The sequence below is a fragment of the Pan troglodytes genome, chromosome 7 (genome assembly GCF_028858775.2).
Source record: "Pan troglodytes isolate AG18354 chromosome 7, NHGRI_mPanTro3-v2.0_pri, whole genome shotgun sequence".
In the NCBI taxonomy this organism is placed as follows: domain Eukaryota; kingdom Metazoa; phylum Chordata; class Mammalia; order Primates; family Hominidae; genus Pan; species Pan troglodytes.
In genome coordinates this window covers 151257002-151281897 of record NC_072405.2, presented here as the reverse complement: position 1 = coordinate 151281897, position 24896 = coordinate 151257002, and the positions used below count along the sequence as shown (strand labels likewise).

At 43.8% G+C, this 24896-nt stretch overlaps 1 protein-coding gene across 43 annotated transcripts in view; it reads left to right on the top strand.

Moving 5' to 3' along the window:
* The first annotated feature begins 335 nt into the window (after nt 1-335).
* Nucleotides 336-24896, top strand: part of PTK2 (protein tyrosine kinase 2) — a 343777-nt gene continuing 319216 nt past the window's right edge. For 11 of the 43 annotated variants that reach the window (XM_063816600.1, XM_063816591.1, XM_063816589.1 and 8 more), the window contains exon 1: nt 412-597. The gene's annotated coding sequence lies outside the window, so the exon portion shown is untranslated. Of the gene's footprint in view, nt 598-718; nt 844-18038; nt 18154-24896 lie in introns of those variants that run through there. The other 32 variants (XM_054657502.2, XM_054657500.2, XM_054657501.2 and 29 more) reach the window with 12 other exon arrangements.

Genomic DNA, 24896 nt, shown 5'->3' with positions numbered 1-24896 from the left:
TCTGGGGGCGGGGCCGCAGGGCCGCTCAGGAGTGAGGTTCTCCAGAGGGGGCCCCTTCGGGATTTGGGGGCAGGGAAGGAGATGGGGAGGGCTTTCCCGAACTCCGTCTAATCCCGCTGGCGGAGAGCGCGGCGGGTGGGACCCCAGGATGTCCGCTCGGCGGGGCGACCCCGGCCACCCCCGAGACCAGGGCTTTCCCCGTCCGGCCGCCACGCCCGCGCGCAGCCTCGGGCCACCCCGAAACCCCGGCGCGGTCACTACAGGACAAATTACGCGAGCGGAGCCTAGCGGCGCGCTGGGCATGCGCGGGGGCGGCGCGCATGCCCAGTCCCCCCGAGAGGCGGCAACTCCGGACTGAGACCGGGTCGGGCGTGCGCTGCCGAGAGAGGGCGCGCGCCTCAGCCGGCTGCCGCGCACGCGCGCGGGCCCGCGCCGACGCAGCACGGCCTCGAGGGCGCAAGCCCGCGCCGCCGCCGCCGCCGGTCCCGGACCACTGTGAGCCCGCGGCGTGAGGCGTGGGAGGGAGCGCGGCTGCTGTCGCCCAGCGCCGCCCCGTCGTCGTCTGCCTTCGCTTCACGGCGCCGAGCCGCGGTCCGAGTGAGTGCGGGGCGCCGGGCGCGGGGCGCGGGTCGGGGGGCTGGGCGGGCTCCTTCTGTGCAGCGGTCGTGGGCTGGGCCGCGGCCCTGAGGGCGGAGGGGCAGAGCGGGGCCGCCCAACCAGTCCCGAGGCGGATGCGGCGGAGACCGGCCCCTCCCGCGCCCCCGGCCCCGGTTCTGGGAGGAGGGGAGGCCGGTGGCCGTGAGGAGGTTGGGGGCCCTCGCGGAGGCCGAGAGGCTTAAGGAGGTCAGGGGGCGCGCTGGGAGGCGGGGGTTCGGGGCGCTGGGTGGTCGGGAGGCTTGGGGAAGACTGGGAGGCTGAGGGACGTGGGGAGGCCGGGAGCTCGAGGAGGTCGGGGGTTTTGGGGGCGCGCGGGGAGGCCAAGGGGTTCGGGGAAGACAGAAAGGCTGGGGGACGTGGGGAGTCCGGGAGACGTGAGGAGGATGGGGGGGGCGGCTTTCGAAAAGGCCGGGCGCGCGGAGAGGCCGAGGGGCCTGAGGAAGACGAGGAGGCCGGGGCTCTGGGGGCGCGCAGGGCGGACAGAGGCGCGGGGAGGACGGGCCGGCCTCCGCCGGAGCGGACCCAATGCCTGAAAAACAAAAGGGGAGAGGCAGGAGGAGGAAGAGGGAAATCGCAGAGACGCCGGCAGGGTTCGCCCGGACGCGAGAGGGAGGCTCGCGACGGCCCGACCTCCGTCCCCGGGCGCGGCCTCGCGGGCAGCCAAGGGTGGGCTCCGAGCGGCCTGCCGGTGCCCGAGCCCCAAGCCCGCCGTGTCCCCGAACGCAAACCCGCAAGTTTGGTAGAGCCCCGTGGGTTTCTTGGCGGGAGCCCTGGAGCCCTCACTGAAGTCCTCACTGGAGTCATTGTGCTTCCCAAGTTTTCTCCTCTTCTCCGCCCCCAGCCCCCGACTCTGCCGCGGTGGCTTAGGCGCAACTGTTTGCCGAATTTCTCTCTGGGTTCCTTGTGTAGCGGCATCCTGTTCTTTCTTAGAAGAAGGTGTGTGTGTGTGTGTGTGTGTGTGTGTGTGTGTGTGTGAATTGGTTTCATTTAATTGCAGAATTTTGTAGCTAAATTCAGTGAGGGTAAAGTTTCTTTTTTTTTCCGAGTCATTTCAACAGTGTCTCATTCTTGCATAGTTAGCCTGCAGCTGGGTTTTTGGCAATGAGACTAAGATAATAGTAATATTGTAGTAATTATGGGAACTGGTTATACATTCAAGCTGAAAGCTGAAGGCAGTGCAAGAGTTTGGGGATTTGTATTTAAGACTTAACCATCGCTAGGATTTTTACTTAGAATGTAAACGTTTTCATGGCTGGAAAAACAGACCAGTACTATTTGAAATGAAATACCAGAGCCTCAACCTTAATATTTTATTTGGGAAACGGGTAATGAAAATGATGTCTTCGAGAGTTGAGCACTCCGTCCCATATTTGAAAACTTATGAACAGTGCGATGCAAGCACATGGATGAACTAGTTACAAGACACATAAAAGTAAACTAGCATTCAACGTATTTTTGTTGGGGTACAGTATAGATAATATTTTCATCCAGTTATACTAGCCAATTAATTAGAAAAGCCCTATGATATTCAAACAAGCAACATTTTAAGGATGTTTGTGTCCCAATATCTTTGTGTTTTGTATTTGTGGTTATCCTTGGAGGGGAAAAACAGGCTGAACCTACCATCACTTTGAACCTTCTTGTTTATTAAACTGCAGAAACAACAAGATCAATATTACAACGTTTTCCTTTAAAGAATTTCAGGTCACTATCAAATAATCTAGTTTAATAATGAACACAGGCACAGATTATTTAAAACACGTTTCCTTTATAAGGGAGCCGACAATCACCTAAGACTTCAGTGTAGACGCTGATTAGAAGGACCCATACATCATTCAGTGGTGATGCATCAAGAAGCAAGTCATTGGTTAAATAAAGACATGGAAATCAAAACTCCATGTTTACGGTTTGGGGCAAAGAATACTGGGGCAAACTCTGAGAGGAGATGGGACTTAAAAAGCCTTATTATTTGAGGCTGGAAGCCCATTGAAAGTGAATAATGTTAGATTAGGAGTGAAGTTCCATGAATCCAGCAGTGAAATTGTGAGGAGGCAGTGAGGATCATTAAAACGTTTTATACTAAAATGTTTTCTGAAAAGCACCATGCTTCTTGATGGAAATTACATAACTTACTCCCTCAGTCCTCAAAATCATGTTCTCCAGCTAGTCAGATAACTGTTCTTTCTAGGGAGTTGGAGAAATTGTCTAAGAAAATAGTTTTTTTTTTTTTTTTTTTGAGACGGAGTCTCACCCTGTGGCCCAGGCTGGAGTGCAGTGGCGCGATCTCGGCTCACTGCAAGCTCCACTGCCCGGGTTCATGCCATTCTCCTGCTTCAGCCTCCCAAGTAGCTGGGACTACAGGCGCCCGCCACCACGCCCGGCTATTTTTTTGTATTTTTTAGTAGAGACGGGGTTTTGCCGTGTTAGCCAGGGTGGTCTCGATCTCCTGACCTCATGATCCGCCCACCTTGGCCTCCCAAAGTGCTGGGATTACAGGCGTGAGCCACTGCGCCCGGCCTGAAGATCCTGTTGTTTTAAAGGTAGCCTCCTTAAAAAAAAATGATTAGGTCCTGTAGATGAAATTATTTATGTTGTATTCTATAATGTAAAAAATAATTTTGAAAACTGTCCTTTCCTGAATGTTGATTTGAGTTAGAGAGGTAGGATCTTAGTTCATATCTCTAAAGGTTATGGAAACCTTTTTCCCCTTGAATAATTAAAATTATCTTGAGTTACAAAAGATGCATTTCAAAGTGTTTATAAAGTTTCAGTTTTGAAATTTAACATTTTCAGTTTAGGCATTCTAAACTGATGTAGATTTAGACCTAGATCAATTCTTGTTTTAAATTTCAGTAACATTAAAAGTTATACTGTTTGTATCATATTTGAAGTGAATTTTTCTTTTTTGCTAGTGAAAAACATCTGAGAAGTTTAGTTCCTGTAGTATAGGCATATCTTGGTCTGTTTCTAGACCACTGCGATAAAATGAGTCACACAAATTGGTTTCCCAGTGCATATAAAAGTTAGGTTTACACTATAGTAAGTGTGCAGTAACATGTCTAAAAAAGCAATGTACATTTCTTTTTTTTGAGACAAGGTCTTGTTCTGTCACCCAGGCTGGAGTGCAGTGGTGCAATCATAGCTCACTGCAACCTGGTCCTCCTGGGCTCAAGTGATCCTCCCACCTCAGCCTCCTGAGTAGCTGGCACTATACGTGCATACCACTACTCCCAGCTAATTTTTACATTTTTCGTAGAGATGGGGTCTCCCTATGTTGCACAAGTTGGTCGTGAACTCCTGGGCTCAAGTGATCCTCCCACCTTGGCCTCCCAAAGTGCTGGGATTACAGACATGAGTCACTGTGCCCAGCTAATGTACATGACCTAGTTAAATACTGTTGATGATCTGAGCCTTCAGCAAGTCATAATCTTTTTGCTGGTGGATGGTCTTCCCTCAGTGGTGATGGCTGCTGACAAATCAGGGTGGTGGTTGCTGAAGGCTGAGATGTCAGGCAGTTTCTTAAAATAAGACAACAATTAGGTTTGCCACATCAGTTGGCTCGTTCTTTCATTAAAGATCTCTCCAGAGTATGTGATGCTATTTGAAAGCATTTTATCCACAGTAGAACTTCTTTCAAAATTGGACTCAATACTCCTAAACACTGCCATTGCTTTATCAATCAGTGTATGCAATATTCTAGATCCTTTGTTGTCATTTCAACAATGTTCACAGCATCTTCACCAGGGGTAGATTCCATTTCAGGAAACCACTTTCTTTGCTCATCCCTAAGAAGGAACTCCTTATCCGTTCAAGTTTTATCATGAGATTGCAGCAATTCAGTCACATCATCAGGTTCCACTTCTAATTCTAGTTCTCTTGCTATTTCTACCATATCTGCATTTACTTTCTCTACTGAAGTCGTGAATCCCTCAGAGTTATCCATGACGGTTGGAAGCAAGTTCTTCCAAACTCCTGTTCATAATGCTATTTTCACCTCCTCTGATGTATCATGAATGTTAATGGCATCTAGAATGGTGAATCCTTTCCAGCATGTTTTCGATGTACTTAGCCCAGATCTATCAGAGGAATCACTATCTAAGGCAGCTATACCCTTATGAAATATGTTTAAGACTTAAAAGTCAAAATGTCTTCTTAATCTATGGGCTGTAGAATGGATGTGGTGTTAACAAGCATGAAAACCTCATTCATCTCCTTGTACATCTCTCTCAGAGCTCTTGGACAACAGGTACTTGGCCAATGAACAGTAATATTTTGATAGGAATCTTTTTCTGAGCAGTAGATCTCAACAGTGGGCTTAAAATATTCAGTAAAACATGCTGTAAACAGATATGCTATCATCCAGGCTTCGTTATTCCATTTGTAGAGCACAGGCAGAGTAGAATTAGCATCGTTCTTAGGGACCCTGGGATTTTCAGAATGGGAAATGAGGATTGGCTTCAACTTGAGATCACCAGCTGCCTTAGCCCCTAACGAGAGTCAGCCCATCCTTTGAAGCTTTAAAGCCAGGCATTGGCTTCATCTCTCTGGCTATGAAAGTCCTAGATGGCATCTTCCAATAGAAGGTGATTTCTTCATTTAAAATGTGTTTAGTGTAGCCACTTTCATCAGTGATCTTAGCTAGATCTTCTCGATAACTTGCTGCAGCTTCTCCACCAGCACTTGCTGCTTCACCTTGCACTTTTATGCTGTGGAGATGGCTTTTTTCCTTCCACCTCACAAACCAACCTCTGCTAGCTTCCAGCTTTTCTGTAGCTTCCTCACATCAATTTACAGAATTGAAGAGGAGGAGTTTTCTCTGAATTAGGCCTTGTTAGGCCTTGGGTCAAGGGAATGTTATGGCTGGCTTGATCTATCTGGACCACTAAAACGTTCTCCATATCAACAATAAGGCTGTTTCCTTTTCCTTTCTTGTTTTGTTTTGTTTTGTTTTGTTTTAAGAGACACAGTCTCACTCTGTCACCCAGTGGCGCGATCTTGGCTGACTGCAGCCTCTGACTCACGGGTTGAAGTGATTCTCGGGTGTCGGCCTACTGAGTAGCTGGGATTACAGGTGTGAGCCACTGCACCCGGCTAAGGCTGTTTTACTTTCTTATCATTTGCGTGTTCACTGAAGTAGCACTTTTAATTTCCTTCAATAACTTTTCCTTTGCATTCACAACTTGGCTGTTTGGCACAAGAGGCCTCGCTTTTGGCCTATCTTTTTTATTTTATTTTATTTTATTTATTTATTTTGAGACAGAGTCTCGCTTTGTGCCCCATGCTGGAGTGCAGTGATGCAATGTTGGCTCACTGAAACCTCTGCCTCCTAAGTAGCTGGGACTACAGGCATGCACCACCATGGCCAGCTACTTTTGTTTGTTTGTTTTTTTAGTAGAGACGGGGTTTTGCCATGTTCCCCAGGCTGTTCTCAAACTCCTGAGCTCAGGCAATCCGCCCACCTTGTCCCAAAGTGCTAGGATTACAGGCATCACCACTGTGCCCGGCCCTATCTTGGTTTTTGACGTTTTTTCTCACTAAGCGTAATCATTTCTAGCTTTTGATTTAAAGTGAGATAGGCGGGACTCTTCCTTTCACTTGAACACTTTGAGGCCATTATAGAGTTTCTTTTCTTTTCTTTTTTTTTTTTTTTTTGAGACGGAGTCTTGCTCTGTCGCCAGGCTGGAGTGCAGTGGTGCGATCTCGGCTCACTGCAACCTCTGCCTCCCAGGTTCAAGTGATTCGCCTGCGTCAGCCTCTGGAGTAGCTGGGACTACAGGCACGTGCCACCATGCCTGGCTAATTTTTTGTATTTTTAGTTGAGACAGGGTTTCATCATCATGTTGGCCAGGATGGTCTTGATCTCCTTATCTTGTGAGCCACCCACCTCGGCCTCCCAAAGTGCTGGGATTATAGGAGTGAGCCACGTGCCTGTCCCCCCCCCTTTTTTTTTTTGAGACAGAGTTTCACTCTTGTTGCCCAGAATGGAGTGCAATGGCGAGATCTCAGCTCACCACAGCCTTTGCCTCCCAGTTCAGGCGATTCTCCTGACTCAACCTCCTGAGTAGCTGGGATTACAGGCATGTACCACCACACCAGGCTAATTTTGTATTTTTAGTAGAGATGGGGTTTCTCCATGTTGGTCAGGTTGGTCTTGAACTCCTGACCTCAGATGATCCTCCCACTTCGGCCCATTATAGAATTAGTAATTGTTCTAATTGCAGTATTCTTGTATCTCAGGGAATAGCAGGCCACAGGAGAGGGAGGAGAGCAGAAGAGACAGGGGCCCAGTAAGTGGAATAGTGGGAATGCACATGTTTATAGAGTAAATGTGTATCTCATGTGGGTACAGGTCATGGTCCCCCCAAAACAACTATAGTAGTAACATCGAAGACCACTGATCATAGGCCAGGTGCAGTGGTTCACACCTGTAATCCATTGTTTTGGGAGGATTGCTTGAGGCCAGGAGTTCAAGATCAGCCTGGGCAACATAGTGAGACCCTGCCTCTAAAAATAAAAAGAGATCCCTGTTCACAGATCACCACAACAGATGTAATAATAATGAGAAAGTTTGAAATATTGTGAGAATTACCAAAATGTAGCACAGAGACACAAAGTGAGCACATGCTGTTGAATAAATGGCACTGATGACTTGCTCGATGCAGGGTTGCTGCAAATCTTAAGTTTTTAAAAACTTTTTAGTAAATGCTGTTAATTTTAGCTTGATTTGCATAAATACTCTAATGAAATGGTTTATAGACAAAAGCAGGAAATAGTTGTTTTTGCCTTAGTGGCACTGTCCTCCCCCTTAGCAGTTGGAAGCCTCAGAGAAACACTAGTAGCATCACTACAAAGTTTACATGTTTTTAAGAACATGAAAGTATTTCCTTACAATGTTTAATTAAATTTTATTTAATTGAAATCCTACCCGAATCTTACTGATATACATTTTCTTTACTATAAATTCATTTTTTTCAGAAACAGATAAATGACAAAAATCATACCTTTGGGTGGGGTGCGGTAGCTCACACCTGTAATTCCACCACTTTGGGAAGCCGAGGTGGACAGATCGCTTGAGCCCAGGAGTTTGTGACCAGCCTGGGCAACATGGCAAAACTTGGTCTCTACAAGAGATGCAAAAATTAGATGAATGTGGTGGCGTGTGCCTGTAGTCCCAGCTACTTGGGAAGCTGAGGTGGGAGGATCACTTGAGTCTGGGAGGTCGAGGCTGCAGTGAGCTGAGATTGCACCATTGCACTCCAGCCTGGGCGACATAGTGAGACTCTGTCTCAAAAAAGAAAAAAAAGTCATGTTTGTGGGTTATCTGTGCCTAGGGTCTCTTTTTTGCCCTCATATTCTTATTAAAATTCCTGCATTTTGGGTTTGGATTCTGCTGTGAACTGTAGGTGCTTGTTGTGTCTGTGTCTCTCTTGACCAAAACACTACATGTTTGTCTTTGTTGGTCCAATGAAAGAGCTTAACAGTTTTATGTGTTACATATTTTGTAGTGAAATGTGTGTTGTCTTGTGAGAATGTAAGCTCCACGAGGGCATAAACTTTGTTTTATACATTATTGAATCACCAGTGTCTTACACAGTAATATTTATTGAATGAGTAAATGAAAGAACCCAGGTGTATTGATTATTGGAGAACTGTTACTTGCATCAGCCAGGTGTCTACTGTTTTGTTTGCCCTGGTAAAGAACGTCACTTAAAAATCACATAGGGGCCAGGCACGGTGGCGCATGCCTGTAATTCCAGCACTTTGGGAGGCAGAGGCCAGCGGATCATCTGAGCTCAGACTCACATAGGGCTTGATACCAGGGAAGAACTTGGAGTTATCTTTTTCACCTTTGTCTACTGTATTTAAAATTACTACTATCAGACTTGGGCCAGGAAAAAAATATTGCTCTGCTCTTTCATAATTTTGGAACTTTTTTTCTAGAAATCAATCTTGTAGGAATTGTTTGGGACTCATCCTAAGTTCTGAAGACATGGAAAATTGTTTGAGGTGACACAAAATGATGGAAGTTTTGATTACTGGTCCAGAAGCTCTAATGTATCTTTTGCTAATCAACTGGATTAATTGGATGCTTTACAAAGGTTTAACATTATGCCCCTAAACCATTTAAAAGAACAAACATCTTCTTAATGTTGAAGTGTGAGTTATGCACTGTGCCGCTCATCCTTGACCTTGTTCAGAGTCTTTTGCTGCTGTGCTACTGTTCAGATAAAACATTTTGAAAGTGACAGTTCAAAATACATTCACTCAGGTAATGGAAGTCAACATTTGGGTACAGAATCTCTCCCTGAGATTTTGCAGTTTGCCTCTCAGTGAATTCCACCATAGTCTTGCTATAGTGTGAGGGGGTAACTCATTCACACTGTTCACGCACACGTTCCAGTAAGCTCCAGGGGCTTTCAGTGGTTTTCAGAGTAGTGACGGAATTGTAGCATCACTATCATCTAGAAACTTGCTAGAAATGCAAGTGCTGAGGCCCCACCTCTGGCCTCTTGAATCAAACACTGAGGGTGGTGTTCAGCAAGCTTTTTTATTTTGTTTTGTTTTTGAGACGGAGTCTTGCTCTGTGGCACAGGCTGGAGTGCAGTGGCACTTTCTCAGCTCACTGCAACCTTTACCTCTAGGGTTCAAGCAATTCTCCTGCTTCTGCCTCCCAAGTAACTGGGACTACAAGGGTATGCCACCACGCCCAGCTAATTTTTGTATTTTTTTTTTTTTTTTTCCGAGATGAAGTCGCACTCTGTTGCCCAGGCTGGAGGGCAGTGGCGCAGTCTCGGCTCACTGCAACCTCTGCCTCTCGGGTTCAAGCAATTCTCCTGCCTCAGCCTCTTGAGTAGCTGTGATTACAGGCGCACACCACCACACCCGGCCAATTTTTGTGTTTTTGGTAGAGACGGGGTTTCACCATGTTGGCCAGGCTGGTCTCAAACTCCTGACCTCAGGTGATCTGCCCACCTCTGCCTCCCAAAGTGCTGAGATTATGGGCATGAGCCACTGTGCCTGGCCTATTGTTTCATTTTTAATTTTTTTGTTTTTCTTTGAGACCGGGTCTTGCTGGAGTGCGTGATCACAGCTCACTGCGGCTTCGACCTCCCAACCTCAGGTGATCCTCCTGAGTAGCTGGGACTACAGGCGCATGCCACTACACCTAGCTAATTTTTGCATACTTTGTAGAGACGGGTATTTACCATGTGGCCAGGGCTGGTCTTGAATTCCTGGGCTCAAGCAGTTCTCCCACCTTGGCCTTCTGAAGTGTTGGGGTTACAGGCATGAGCCACCATGCCTGGCCTCGCAAGGTTTTTAAACTTGCCATCTTGGTGCTTTGATGCATGCTAACGTTTGTGAACCACTGCTTTAGGGTGTTTTGAAAGAAATGCAAGTCATAGGAGGCAAAAATTAGTCTTAATTTGAGGTATGTGTGTATGTTGTCTTCTTGACCACTTAGATTTGCTAAGGAGATTGCCCTCACTTCAGGAATCTAAATATGTTTTTTAGGATTTTCAAAATCTTGGAAAGATCTCAAAACTGCTTTTGTTAGGGATTTTGAATGTTTTATGCTGATTGATACTGATTAATTATTTTTAATCTTGGTTTGCAATTTGAATGAACAATTTTACATTGAAATAGCAGTTTGTATGGCTCTTGGACTTGTGGCTTTTGGCAAATATCAGGAGAGTATGTGTACATGTTGGTGCTTAAGGCACAAGCTCCCTGGTGGTTTTGTTTTGGTGCTGAAAAATTGGCTAGCATATAATAACAGGGTCAGGGTGATTGCCAAGTCTTGGGGTAACTAATGAAGCTGTATTGTGTGAATTGATTTTTATTCCTGGTGTTGAATTATTGCCTAAATTCTATACATTCTTTTGCCTTTTGCCCTTTTCTCCCAAGAAAAGGGTAAATAAAAATTAGACAGTCCACAAGGATGAAGTTGGTGATGTCGCTTAAATCTGTTATATCTTATGCAGAATTAGACGCATAACTTGCCAGACAGAATGTTGTGAGCTCAGAGATGAGGATTCTGTATTATCTGTTAAGTATCTTTGAGTCCCCCACAGCTTGATCATAATATCATTATAGGTGGTCAGTAAATAATGTAAGGAGTGAAAAAGAGTCTCCCGTCCATTCTCTGGGTTTTCAGCATGTTGATAATTGAGGAATATAGATATATGAAAGCCCCGTAAAGAGTTTCAGGAAAGATCAAATATCTGAAGGGAGGCAATTAGAAAGACTAAAATGACTTTATTGTATAGTCTTTGTTGTAAAGGGTATTTAAGTATATGAAAGTTAACAAGATAGAGAAGAAAAGTAGGGATAAACAAAATTAAAATAATGTAATCTAAAAACAATGAGAAGGATGTTTCCACATGAATTTCCTACTGTGATCTTTCACTCAACTGTGCAGCTCAATGAAAGCAAAAATAATAGAAATGAGATGGTGGGAAAATCAGCCTGGAACAATTTCTTCTTGAGACAATTTGTTGGCCTGGCATGTTGACTCACGCCTGTAACCCCAGCACTTTGGGAGGCCAGGGTGGGAGGATCACTTGAGCCCAGGAGTTTGAGACTAGCCTGGTCAACAGGGTGAGATCTTGTCTCTCCCAAAGAATATAATAATAATAATTAGCCAGGTGTGGTGGTACATGCCTATAGTCCCAGCTATTCAGGAGGATGAGGTGGGAGGACTGCTTGTGCCTGGGAGGTCAAGTCTACAGTGAGCCATGATCACACCACTACACTCCAACCTGGGTGACAGAGGGAGACCCTATCTCAAAAAAAAAAAAAAAAAAAAAATTGGTCAAGGAAAGTTAAAGTTATAACTTACAGTCAGTTATATTCTGCGATGACCATTAAATGTACTTTTAAGAGTGCTTGGCCTATAGTAGCTTTTCAGGAAATGTTAGTAAATAAGTGATTCTTCTGTTACTTGTCACTAAAAGGTTAGGCTCCAATCATTGACCATTTTCTCTGGTTACTTCAGCACTGTTTCCTCTTCTCTGCTCTTAGAACCTGTCTCCCCTCTTTACCCCTTTTGATGGTTTCTATAATGTACCGCCTTGTGGTTTTAAATACCCTTTTTCTGATTATAATGAGGTTGCTCTTTTTTTTTTTTTTTTTTTTGAGACAAAGAGTTTTGCTCTTGTTGCCCAGACTGGAGTGCAGTGGTGCAACCTCGGCTCACCGCAACCTCCGCCTCCTGGGTTCAAGCGATTCTCCTGCCTCAACCTCCTGAGTAGCTGGGATTACAGGCATGCACCATCACACCCAGCTAATTTTGTATTTTTAGTAGAGATGAGGTTTCTGTATGTTGGTCAGGTTGGTCTCGAATTCCTGTCCTTAGGTGATCCGCCCGCCTCGGCCTCCCAAAGTGCCGGGATTACAGGTGTGAGCCACCGTGCCCAGCCGAGGTTGCACTTTTTAAAATAAATTTGCTGGCCGTTTGCATTTACTGTTTTGCCAAGTGCCTGTATTTTTCTATTAGGTCTTCTTTTTTTTTTTTAATTCATTAATTTGTAGCTTCTGTATATATTCAGAATCCATGTCCTTTGTTGGTTTATATATCTTGCCACTGTCTCCTGCTTTGTGGCATGCGGTTTCACTGACTCTCAATAGTTGTTTTGTTTGTTTGTTTTTTTGAGATAGGGTCTTGCTTTGTTTCCCAGGCTGGAGTGCAGTGATGCAGTCATAGCTCACTGCAGCCTCCTACTCTTGGGCTCAAGCAATCCTCCTCCCTCAGCCTCCTGAGTAGCTGGGAATACAGGTGTATCACCCTGCTGGCTAATTTTAAATTTTTTTTTTTTTTTTTTTTTAGAGACAGGGTCTTCCTATGTTGCCCAGGCTAGTCTCAAACTCCTGAGCTCAACCAGTCCTCCCGCCTTTGCTTCCCAAAGTGTTGGGATTACAAGTGTGAGCCGCTGTGCCCAGCCTCAAAAGTGTTTTTTGGATAAACAGAAGTTAAGTTTAATGTAGTCCAGTTTATCAGTCTTTTTCTTTATAGTTCCTCCTTTTTTTTGTCTTCCCCACCCTGAGGCTGTGAAGTAATTCCTCTGTTATTTTCTAAATGTTTAATAATTTTGCATTTTATCTTTAACTGTGTAATTCACTTGGAATTGATTTTGGTGTATAGTGTAAGGAAGGGATTAAATCAACTTCATTTTAATATGTGGACATCTAGTTATCCCAACACCATTTATTGAAAAGAGTATCTTTTTCCCTACTTCTCTGCAGCGCCACCTTTGTTGTAAATCACTTGTCCGTATACGTGTGTGTCTTTTTTTTTTTTTGGGATGGAGTCTTGCTCTGCCACCCAGGCTGGAGTGCAGTGGCACGATCTTGGCTCACTGCAAGCTCCGCCTCCCGGGTTCGCGCCATTCTCCTGCCTCAGCCTCCCGAATAGCTGGGGCTACGGGCGCCCACCACCATGCCCTGCTATTTTTTTGTATTCTCAGTAGAGATGGAGTTTTACTGTGTTAGCCAGGATGGTCTCCATCTCCTGACCTTGTGATCCGCCTGCTTTGGCCTCCCAAAGTGCTGGGATTGCAGGCATGAGCCACCATGCCCAGCCATGTGGGTGTCTTTTAGACTCTGTGTTTTTAGATTCTTTGATTCCACAAGCACTAAGTTGTCTAAGTTATTATAGCTTTATAATAAGTCTTATCTCATTGTGGAACCCTTCCTACTTGTCTCTTCTTCAAGAGTACCTTGGCTGTTCTTGACCTTTTGCAGATCAATATATGTTTTAGAATTACTTGTCAACTTCTAAAATAATTCTTCCAGATGTTGTTTGGGATTACATTGAAGGTCTACATCTATTCGTGGAGAACTGGATTATTATAGATCTCTGAATATTTTTGTACAAGGCTTTGTATGGGTATAGACTTTCCTGTCTCTTGGGAATGGTTGGACTAGGACTGGAATGGCTGAATCATATGGTAGGTGTATGTTTAACTTTTTTTTTTTTGAGACAGGGTCTCACTCTGTTTTCCAGGCTGGAGTGCAGTGGTGTGATCACTGCTCACTGCAGCCTCAACCTCCCAGGCTCAAGTGATCCTCTGACCTCAGTCACTGGAGTAGCTGGAACTACAGGCGCTCACCATCACACATGGCTAATTAAAAAAACATTTTTGTAGAGACGAGGTCTAGTCATGTTTCGCAGGCTGGTGTTAAACTCCTGTGCTCAAGCAATCCTCCAGTCTTGGCATTCCAAAGTGCTGGGGTCATAGGAGTGAGCCACGTCACCTGGCCTGTTGAAATTCTTAAAGTGCCAAACTGTCTTCTAGAGTTGTACCATTTTGCATTCCCACCAGCAGTGGATGAGAGTTCTGGTTGCTCTGCATCATTAGGGCAACACTCGTTATTGTCAGTCTTGTACATTTTAGCCATTTTAATTCAGTGTGTAATGGAATTTCATTGTGGTTTTAATTTGCGTTTCTCAAATGACTGATAGTGTTGAGCATCTTCTTATATGGTTATTTGCCATCCGCATATCTCTGTGTTTAAATCTTTTATGCATTTTAAAGTTGTTAGCTGGGCACCGTGGCTCACGCCTATAATCCCAGCACTTTGGGAGGCCGAGGCAGGTGGATCACTTAAGGTCAAGAGTTGGAGACCAGCCTGGCCAACATGACGAAAACCCATCTCTACTAAAAATACAAAAATTAGCTGGGCATGGTGGCGGACGCTTGTAATTCCAGCTACTCAGGAGGCTGAGACAGGAGAATTGCTTGAACCTGGGCGGCAGAGGTTGCAGTCAGCCGAGATCGTGTCACTGCACTCCAGCCTGGGAGACAGAATGAGACTCTGTCTTAGAAAATTTTTAAAAAAGGTGTTTTTTTCCTCCATTTTTTTGGGTTTTGAGAGTTCTTTATATATTCTGGATACAAATTGTTTATCAGATACATACTATATTTTTCTCCCAGGTTATGGCTGGCTTTTTCATTTTCTTAACAGTGGCTTGAAGAGCATAAATTATACGTTTTGATGATGTCCCATTTATGAGTTTGTTGCTTTACGGGTTGTGTTTTTGTGTATGTGTCATATTTAAGAGTTGCCTAATCCTAGGCCACAAAGGTTTTTCTGATTTTTTTCTCCTAGAAGTTTTAGATTTTACTTTTAGGTTTATGATTTAATTTTCATTTATGGTATAAGATTTGGATCCAAATGATTTGTAGGATTCTTTTGAGGCCTGGAATGAGGGTCGCTTCCTCCAGAGAACACTTACTTTTGCGTCAGCCAGTGTGGGATCTCCTTAAACCGAATTCAAGGCTTGAGATTGTTTGGACCCCTCATAGCTCTAGTTCTGCTGGATAGTTGGTTCATTACTGTTTTACTCTCTGGAGGTGTGTAGCCTTTTGGGTTCTTGCTTACTGTAGTGGGGTTTTGGGTTATATGTTTTGGAGGACCCAGTCTTTTATTCCTGTCTCCCCCTCTCTGCACTGTCTTAAAAATGAAAGTTGAGACTTTTCAGAATTGGCAAGTGCACTGAGGGCAGAGGTAGTTTCTGTGCTTATCTCTTTGACTTCCTGGTTTCACTTCAATTTTTGCCTGTTATTTATTTCTTGTCTTGTCAGGTTGTGGTTGCTTTGAAGATTATAAAAATATTCTGTCCATATTTTCTTTTAGTCTTTTTCAGAAGGAGGGTTGGACCAAATAACATTGCTTGAAATTAAGAAGCCAAAACACATTCTTTTTTATTTCACTCCAGAGTCTAGACCTGAACCTGATGTCTGATATGGTAACCGCTAGCCACATGTGGCCAATTAAATTGAAATTAATTACAGTTAAGCGAAGTTGAAAAGCCCATTCCTCAGTTACACTAGTCCCATTTCAAGTGCTCATTAGCCACATGTGGCTAGTGGCTACTACATTGGGCAGCGCTGGTATAGAACATTTTCATCATTGCAGAAAGTTCTAGTGGATAGATATGGCTTGACTATCAAAACCTCATCAGGGACTTGCACTGGTACGTGGATCTGCATTTGAAAACCACTAATATGGGTATCCTTGCTGTTTAAAGTTTGAATTTTTTGGAATCTATATAGCTAGACAGATGATTGAGTTCCTTTAATAGACTGTGAAATCTATCCCTAAGGTACAGTGTAGATTCTTAAGACTGATTTAGGTGGTGAAATGTGAATCTGTGGCACACTCAGTAGATAACTATTAAGTATTGATATTTTAACTTACAAATATGTCAGTTTTAACTGAGAAATTTTGTGAAAGCATTTATTATATGTTGATCTGTGTCTTAGACCCAGTGTCTCCCATTGCACCTGCCCTGCCATCCCTGCCCTTAGGCAGTCATAGTGCTGTGCAAAGTTGCAGGGCACTGTGGCATTCTGGCGGGGGTGTCACAGCACCCACTGTTGAGGGAACAATAGGAATTAGCCAAGTGGGGAGAGGAATTAGCCAAGTGGAGAGGGGAAGGATGGGGGAAAAGGTTCTAAGGAGAAGAAAAACATGGGCGAAAGCCTGGATGTTGATGAGAACCGTGTGGAGATTGGTTTGAAGCATCTTAAATTTGATTTCTAGTATCAAGAGAGGTAGCTGAAACCATAGATTTTTAAAAATGTCATGAGGCCAGGCACAGTGACTCAATGCCTGTAATTCAAGCACTTTGGGAGGCCTGGGCGGGAGGATCACTTGAGTCTAGGAGTTTGAGACCAGCCTGGGGAACATAGTGAGACCTTGTCCCTACAAAAATTTAACAAAATTAGTTGGGCATGGTGGTGCATACCTGTAGTCCCAGGTACTCAGGAGGCTGAGGTGGGAGTATTGCTTGAGCCCGGAAGGTTGAGGCTGCAGTGAGTTATGATCATGCCACTGCACTGTAGCCTGAGTGACAGACTGAAACCCGCATCTCACAAAAATAAAAAAATAAAAAAAGAAGATGAAAAGCTATGTCAGGATATTCTGTCCATTCACACAGTATTTCCTTTTAACTGGTAATATAATGTTATTACAGTTGTGTTGGGATCTCTCATTCTAGCTCACAGAGTACCAATCTTTTGATTATTTGTCCACAGTTGTTAGGGTCGGAGGACATGCCTGAAGTAGTCCCAGCTGTCCCCTTCTGCCAATTTAACCGTGCACTAGATTCATGCTTGGTAGTTCCTGGGCACATTTCAAGGAACTCGGGGGATGTTGAGTGGAGTCATTCCCTTATTGTCTATTACTCTAGGAGGAGGAAGGGTTCAGATAAGTCAGTAAGTTGAGCTGTGGTTTAGGCTCTGTACAAGAGGGGCGGTAAAGATGAAGGAGTGGGACTGAGGATGGGTGTGGAGGAAAGGTTAGGGCCACTCTTCATCGCCACCTGGGGTAGCTTGCCAGCACATGTTTACCTTTGGTTTGGGATCACAGCAAGCAGAAGAGAAGAAAGCTCCCTTTAACCGTTCTAGGATATGTATTTGAATTGGAGAAACTACCTCAAAATAGAGTGTGTGCAGGCACTATATGAAGGCTTCTCAGCGTTTAATGTGCATACATGCCACCCAGGGATCTCGTTATATTTTAAGTTCTAATTCAGTCTGTCTGGGAAGGGCTCAGACTTGCATTTTTCCTAAGTTCCCAGGTGATGCCAGGGCTGGTGGTCTGTGGACCATACTTGGAGTAGCAAGGCACTGGTTTTCAAAGTGTGGGTTGCAAGGTGGCACTGAGTCTTAGTTTGAAAGTTGAATAACCACTGTTGATTGCGGTAGTTAAGGGCATGGCGTTGGGGTCATAATCCTGGCTCTATGATCTTGGGCTTGTTTGTTAAGTTTTCTAATCTCTATTTCCTTGTGTGGCATGTGATTGTACTACATGATCATGTAATGCTTAGTCTTTTTTTTTTTTTTTTTTTTTTTTTGAGACAGAGTCTTGCTGTGTCGCCCAGGCTGCCAGGCTGGAGTGGAGTGGCATGATCTCGGCTGACTGCAACCTCTGCCTCCCAGGTTCAAGCAGTTGCCCTGCCTCAGCCTCCCGAATAGCTGGGATTACAGGCACATGCCACCACACCCGGCTGATATTTGTATTTTTAGTAGAGACGGGGTTTTACCGTCTTGGCCAGGCTGGTCTTGAACTCCTGACTTCAGGTGATCCACCCACCTTGGCCTTCCAAAGTGTTGGGATTACAGGCCTGAGCCACCGTGCCCGGCAGTGCTTGGTCTTATTAAACGCTTTATGAAAGGTAACAGTTATTAAAAGTAAATGTTTACATTAAAAGTTTGCCAGTTTTCAAAGTGCTCAGTCTTCCCTGCATCTTTGCTCAGTTTGTAAAATTGCACCTCCCTCCCTCCCTTCTTCTCTCCCTCTCTCCTTCCCTCCTTCCTCCTTTCCTTCCTTCCTTCTTCCTTCCTTCCTTCCTTCCTTCACTTCCCTCTCTCTAGGACAGTGATGAACCAGCCTTCTTGTACTGGAGGAATACACCATCCGTCTTCATAAAGACTGGCAGGCACATGGACAAGTTTACCAGTTATAATGCCTTTCTTACACATTGAAGAAGTAGGTGTTTGTATTGGGGCTTCAACAAGGACTTGGAAAACTTTAAAATAATACAACTACATAGTATTCCTTTAGGTGAATATCCTTTCAGTTTCTCAGATCATTGATGAAAGCCTTAACAAAGATTTTTTTTTTTTTTTTTTTGAGATGGAGTCTTACTCTGTTGCCCAGGCTGAAGTGCATGATCTTGGCTCACTGCAACTTCACCTCCTGGGTTCAAGCAATTCTCCTGCCTCAGCCTCCCGAGTAGCTGGGATTACAGGCACCTGTCACAATGTGTGGCTAATTTTTGCATTTTTAGTAGAGACAGGGTTTTGCTCTGTTGGCCAGGCTGGTCTCAAACTCCTGACCTCAGAAGATCTGCCTGCCTCGGCTTCCCAAAGTGCTGGGATTGCAGGTGTGAGCCACCACACCCGGCCTAGATTTTAAAATAAGCATCTGTTTGTTTCTTTTTTTAGTTTCCACTAGTAAGGATGATGGAAAACTATATTTTGTACCAAGGATTTTGAAAGATAGAATTCTTTCAAGTGAGAATTCTGTGACTTTTCTGTTAAATGCATATTTAATAACTAAAATTAAAATACAAAGCTTCAATCTGAAAACCTTGTAGAAGTTTTCAAACATATACAGAAACAATGTTGTAATGAATTCCCTGTTTATTCATTACCGCTTTCAGCCATGGTTATTATTTAATAAGTATTGTTAACTCTTTAAAGGTACTGGTTCATACTTAAAAGTTGTGAAGTAACTTGCTTCTGAAAACGTATGCTAACATTGGACAACTCCTGCTAAAATGTGACATAATTCATGATGCATTTCTTTAAAAAAGATAGGGAAGGAATTGAATATAGCTCTGCTGCTTTTCTAAGGTTCTTCTGTGAGTGGGTGATGCAGCTGACTGTCCTGTGTCTGTCTGTCTGTCTTTCTTTCTTTCTTTCTTTCTTTCTTTCTTTCTTTCTTTCTTTCTTTCTTTTTTTTTTTTTGGAGATTGAGTCTTGCTCAGTTGCCCAGGCCGGAGTACAGTGGTGCTATCTCGGCTCACTGCAATCTCCGCCTCCCGGGTTCAAGCGATTCTCCTGCCTCAGTCTCCTGAGTAGCTGGGATTACAGGCACCCGCCACCATGTCTGGCTAATTTCTGTATTTTTAGTAGAGATGGGGTTTCACCATGTTGGTCAGGCTGGTCTCGAACTCCTGACCTTGTGATCCGCCCGCCTCGGCCTCCCAAAGTGTTGGGATTTCAGGCGGGAGCCTCCGCACCCAGCCCCCGTATCTATCTTAATGATGCAGTGTGTATCTATCTTAATGATCCAATGTGTATCTTAATGATCCAGTGAGCTAAGCAAGGCGGTGGGGACTCTCCACAGACTTGGAGCCTTTAGTTGGAAGGTTCTTTTCTTAAAACTGTACTTGAATCAAAATAAACTGTAGCTTGCTATGCTTTGCTGTATTGGTTTAATGTTCCTGATAGCAGTACATGTCTGTTTTTAACTGAGTCATTGTTTTTTTTTTTTTAATTGAGTTGGTGAAGGGTGGAGCTTTAATAGAGCAAGATTTATGAAAGAAATATGCTAATCTTTTTCAAAAAATGATTAAACTGAAGAAATACAAAAGAATATGTGTAAAATATAAGGTAGAGATAATCTCTACCTTCTTCAAGAATGCTCTGAGCTCTGAGAACCTGGAGGAAGGACACCCAAGTCAGCCTGGTTAAGTCCCTAGTTATGCCCTAGGTCAGGGGCTAGCAGACTTTCTTTGTGAAGGGCTAGACAGTAAACATTCTAGGCTTTGCAGGCCACCTGTGACTTCTCACAAGTACTCAGCTCTGCTGTACAGTGCTACAGCATCCATGGGCTGTATGTAAAGGAATGAGCTGGCTGTGTCTAGTAAAACTTTAGACACTGAAATCTGAATTTTCTATAATTTTCACATGCCGTGAAACATTATTGTTTTAGTTTCTTTAACCATATACGATGTAAAACCATTTTTAGCTCACAGGTTGTACAAAAACAAGTGGGGCCACATTGGCCTGTGGGTCATAGTTTGCTGTTCTCGTGTAGAGGGTGATAACAAAGCAAACTCCTAGGTACCTCCTGCCCAGCTTCAACAGTGGGATTTTCCCATGCCCTTGAAAGGCCAATGTGTGTTCCCTGATCACATACCCTTCCCTCCTGCCCCACAGGTTCTGTCCCGTCCCACTCCCACCCCTCACACCGGTGCCACTCTGTAAGTGAAGCCTTATGTCACCTCTCCTGAAGACATCCTTCCTTGGCCCCGCTCAGTGTTTCATTTCTTTTCAAGCCCTTTTCACCATCTGTTACTGTTTGTATTTTACTTACTTTTTAGTTTCTTTCTCTCTTGGTGGTGACATAAAGTCTGAGGGCAAAATGTTTCTCTGTTCCCTGTTGAATCCCTGACATTTAAAACAGTGGTCATTGAATGATATTGTTTTTTTCCATTTCTTTTTCTTTTCTTTTTTTCTTTTTCCAGAGCAGGAGTGGAAGTTTATTAAAAAGCTTTAGAGGCTGGGTGCGGTGGCTCATGCCTGTAATCCCAGCACTTTGGGAGGCCAAGGTGGGCGGATCACGAGGTGAAGAGTTCGAGACCAGCCTGGCTAACATAATGAAACCCCAGCTGTACTAAAGATACAAAAAAAAAAAAAAAAATTAGCTGGCCATGGTGGCGGGCACCTGTAATCCTGGCTACTCAGGAGGCTGAGGCAGGAGAATCGTTTGAACCTGGGAGGTGGAGGTTGCAGTGAGCCAAGATTGCGCCACTGCACACCAACCCAGGCGACAGTGTGAGACTCTGTCTCAAAAAAAAAAAAAAAGGTTTAGAGCCAGAAAGAGGAAAAGTAGACTTGGAAGAGTCCCAAGCAGGCGACTTGAAGGACAAATACCTGTTTTTGCCATTTCTTCGTGTTTTGTCTGTTTTGAACTTTATTTTATTTTTTATATTTTTGAGATGAAGTCTCACTCTGTCACCCAGGCTGAAGTGCAGTGGCGTGACCTCAGCTCACTGCAACCTCCGCCTCCTGGGTTCACACCATTCTCTCGCCTCAGCCTTCCGAGTAGCTGGGACTACAGGCGCCTACCACCATGCCTGGCTAATTTTTTATATTTTTAGTAGAGACGGAGTTTCACCATGTTAGCCAGGATGGTCTCGATCTCCTGACCTCGTGATCCGATCCGCCTGCCTCGGCCTCCCAAAGTGCTGGGATTACAGGCGTGAGCCACCGTGCCCAGCCGAACTTTATACTAAGGGTATCATGCTATATGTCTTTATATGACTTGATTTTCTTTTTTCCTCCCATCCTGCTCTCTGATTTTAAAACTTAGGTGCTGTATGATAGTTTTCATTCATTTTCACTGTTGTGTAATCTAGCCTACAATTGATGGGCAGTTGGGTTGTTTGCAGTCTCTTGCTGTACTGCAAACACTGCCACACAAATGTGAACACTCTTATTGCTCATAGACATGGATGTGCATAGCCTATGTATCTAGGAGTGTGATTGCTGAGTTATAGGGCTGGCCAGTCTTCAACCTGACTAGTTACTGCCAAATTGCTTCCCAAAGTAGTTATACCAATTTATATCACCACTAATATAATGACTCCTTGTATTAGTTTGTTTTCACGCTACTGATAAAGACATATCCGAGACTGGGTAATTTAGAAAGGAAAGAGATTTAGTTGACTTACATTCCACATGGCTGGGGAGGCCCCACAATCATGGTAGGAGGGAAGGAGGAGCAAACTCACATTGTACACGGATGGCAGCAGTCAAGAGAGCTTGTATAAGGGAACTCTCCCTTATAAAACCATCAGATCTCATGAAACTTACTCAGTATCACGAGAACATCACGGGAAAGAGCCCGCCTTATGATTCAGTTACCTCCCACCGGTCCCTGCCACAACACATAGGAATTGTGGGAGCTACAATTCAAGATGAGATTTGGGTGGGGACACAGCCAAACCGTATCACTCCTGTTGTTCCACATCCTTGTCTGTAGTTTATTTTGTCTGACTTTTTCAGTTTTGTCATTTTGGAGGTTGTGTCATATCTTATTGTGGCTTTAATTTGAACTTCCCTTATTAGTAATGATGTTGAGCCACTTTTAATATATTTGCTATCTGTTTTGTCTTCTGTGAAGGACCTATTAAGTTTCTGGCCTTTTTTTTTTTTTTAATTGACTTGTAGCTGTTCTTTCTATGTGTGGATTGCAATCCTTTATCATTATGTGTTGTGAATATTTTCTTCCAGTTTGTGGTTTGTTTTTTTTACCTGTGAGGTGTCTTGGAGCTAAAGTTCTTTTTTTTTTTTTTTCTTTTTTTAATACTTTAAGGTTTAGGGTACATGTGCACAACGTGCAGGTTTGTTACATATGTATACATGTGCCATGTTGGTGTGCTGCACCCATTAACTTGTCATTTAACATTAAGTATATCTCCTAATGCTATCCCTCCCCCCTCCCCCCACCCCACAACAGGCCCCGGTGTGTGATGTTCCCCTTCCTGTGTCCATGTGTTCTCATTGTTCAATTCCCACATATGAGTGAGAACATGGGGTGTTTGGTTTTTTTGTCCTTGCGATAGTTTGCTGAGAATGATGGTTTCCAGCTTCATCCATGTCCCTGCAAAGGACATGAACTCATCGTTTTTTATGGCTGCATAGTATTCCATGGTGTATATGTGCCACATTATCTTAATCCAATCTATCACTGATGGACATTTGGGTTGGTTCCAAGTCTCTGCTGTTGTGAATAGTGCCGCAATAAACATATGTGTGCATGTGTCTTTATAGCAGCATGATTTATAGTCCTTTGGGTATATACCCAGTAATGGGATGGCTGGGTCAAATGGTATTTCTGGTTCTAGATCCCTGAGGAATCACCACACTGACTTCCACAATGGTTGAACTAGTTTCCAGTCCCACCAACAGTGTAAAAGTGTTCCTATTTCTCCACATCCTCTCCAGCACCTGTTGTTTCCTGACTTTTTAATGATTGTCATTCTAACTGGTGTGAGATGGTATCTCATTGTGGTTTTGATTTGCATTTCTCTGATGGCCAGTGATGATGAGCATTTTTTCATGTGTCTCTTGGCTGCATAAATGTCTTCTCTATCCTTTGCCCACTTGTTGATGGGGTCGTTTGATTTTTTTCTTGTAAATTTGTTTGAGTTCATTGTAGATTCTGGATATTAGCCCTTTGTCAGATGAGTAGATTGCAAAAATTTTCTCCCATTCTGTAGGTTGCCTGTTCAGTCTGATGATAGTTTCTTTTGCTGTGCAGAAGCTCTTTAATTTAATTAGATCCCATTTGTCTATTTTGGCTTTTGTTGCCATTGCTTTTGGTGTTTTAGACATGAAGTCCTTGCCCATGCCTATGTCCTGAATGGTATTGCCTAGGTTTTCTTCTAGGGTTTTTATGGTTTTAGGTCTAACATTTAAGTCTTTAATCCATGTTGAGTTAATTTTTTGTATAAGGTGTAAGGAAGGGAACCAGATTCAGCTTTCTACATATGGCTAAACAGTTTTCCCAGCACCATTTATTAAATAGGGAATCCTTTCCCCATTTCTTGTTTTTGTCAGATTTGTCAAAGATCAGATAGTTGTAGATATGCGGCATTATTTCTTAGGGCTCTGTTCTGTTCCATTGGTCTATATCTCTGTTTTGGTACCACTACCATGCTGTTTTGGTTACTGTAGGGAACTAAAGTTCTTAATTTTAATATCATAAGCTTTATTTCTTTTTTCCTTTATGATGAGTACTTTTTATTGTTTTGATTTTTTTAAGGACTCTCTCTTTATCCAAGGGCTAAGTTTTGATGTGAAGTATTTTTATTTAGTTCATAAAGCATTTATTATTATTATTTTGAGGCAAAGTCTCATTCTGTCACTTAGGCTGGAGTCCAGTTGGATGATCACAGCTCACTGCAGTATTTTTTTTTTTTTGGACAGTCTTGCTCTGTCACCCAGGCTGGAGGGGAGTGGTGCTGTCTCGTTTCACTGCAACCTCCGCCTCCTAGGTGCAAGCAATTCTCCTGCCTCAGCCTCCTGAGTAGCTGGGACTACAGGTGTGCACCACCATGCCCAGCTATTTTTTGTATTTTTAGTAGAGACGGGGTTTCACCGTGTTGGCCAGGATGGTCTCGATCTCCTGACCTCGTGATCTGCCCACTTTGGCCTCCCAAAGTGCTGGGATTACAGACATGAGCTACTGCGCCCATGCTGCACACTGCAGTCTTGACCTCCCAGGTTCAAGCGATCCTCCTGCTTCAGCCTTCTGAGTTTCTGGGACTAGCAGGTGTACACATTACCACACCTGGCTAATTTTTAAATTTTCTTTAGAGATAGGGTCCCACTATGTTGCCAAACTTGGTCTCTAGCTCCTGGGCTTAAGCAGTCTTCCCGCCTTGGCCTCCCAAAGTGCTGGAATTACAGGCAGGAGCCACCACACCTGGCCCATAAAGCATTTATTGTTCTATTTAATAAAGAAGTTTAATATTTAGACATATTTTGTAAATTCTACTGATTCCTTTGATGATTCATTATTTATTTTAAAGTGTTTGATAAATTACAAACAAATGAGCTTTTTTTCATTGTATCTTGTGACATTTCTAGAATTGGATTGTAGTCAGAAAATGTGTTCTGTATGTTACCAATTCTTTGAAATTAATGTTGTCTTAAATAGACCTATATTGTAGTAGAATTTGGCTAAAATCTTGGTCTCAACTCAGAAACTTT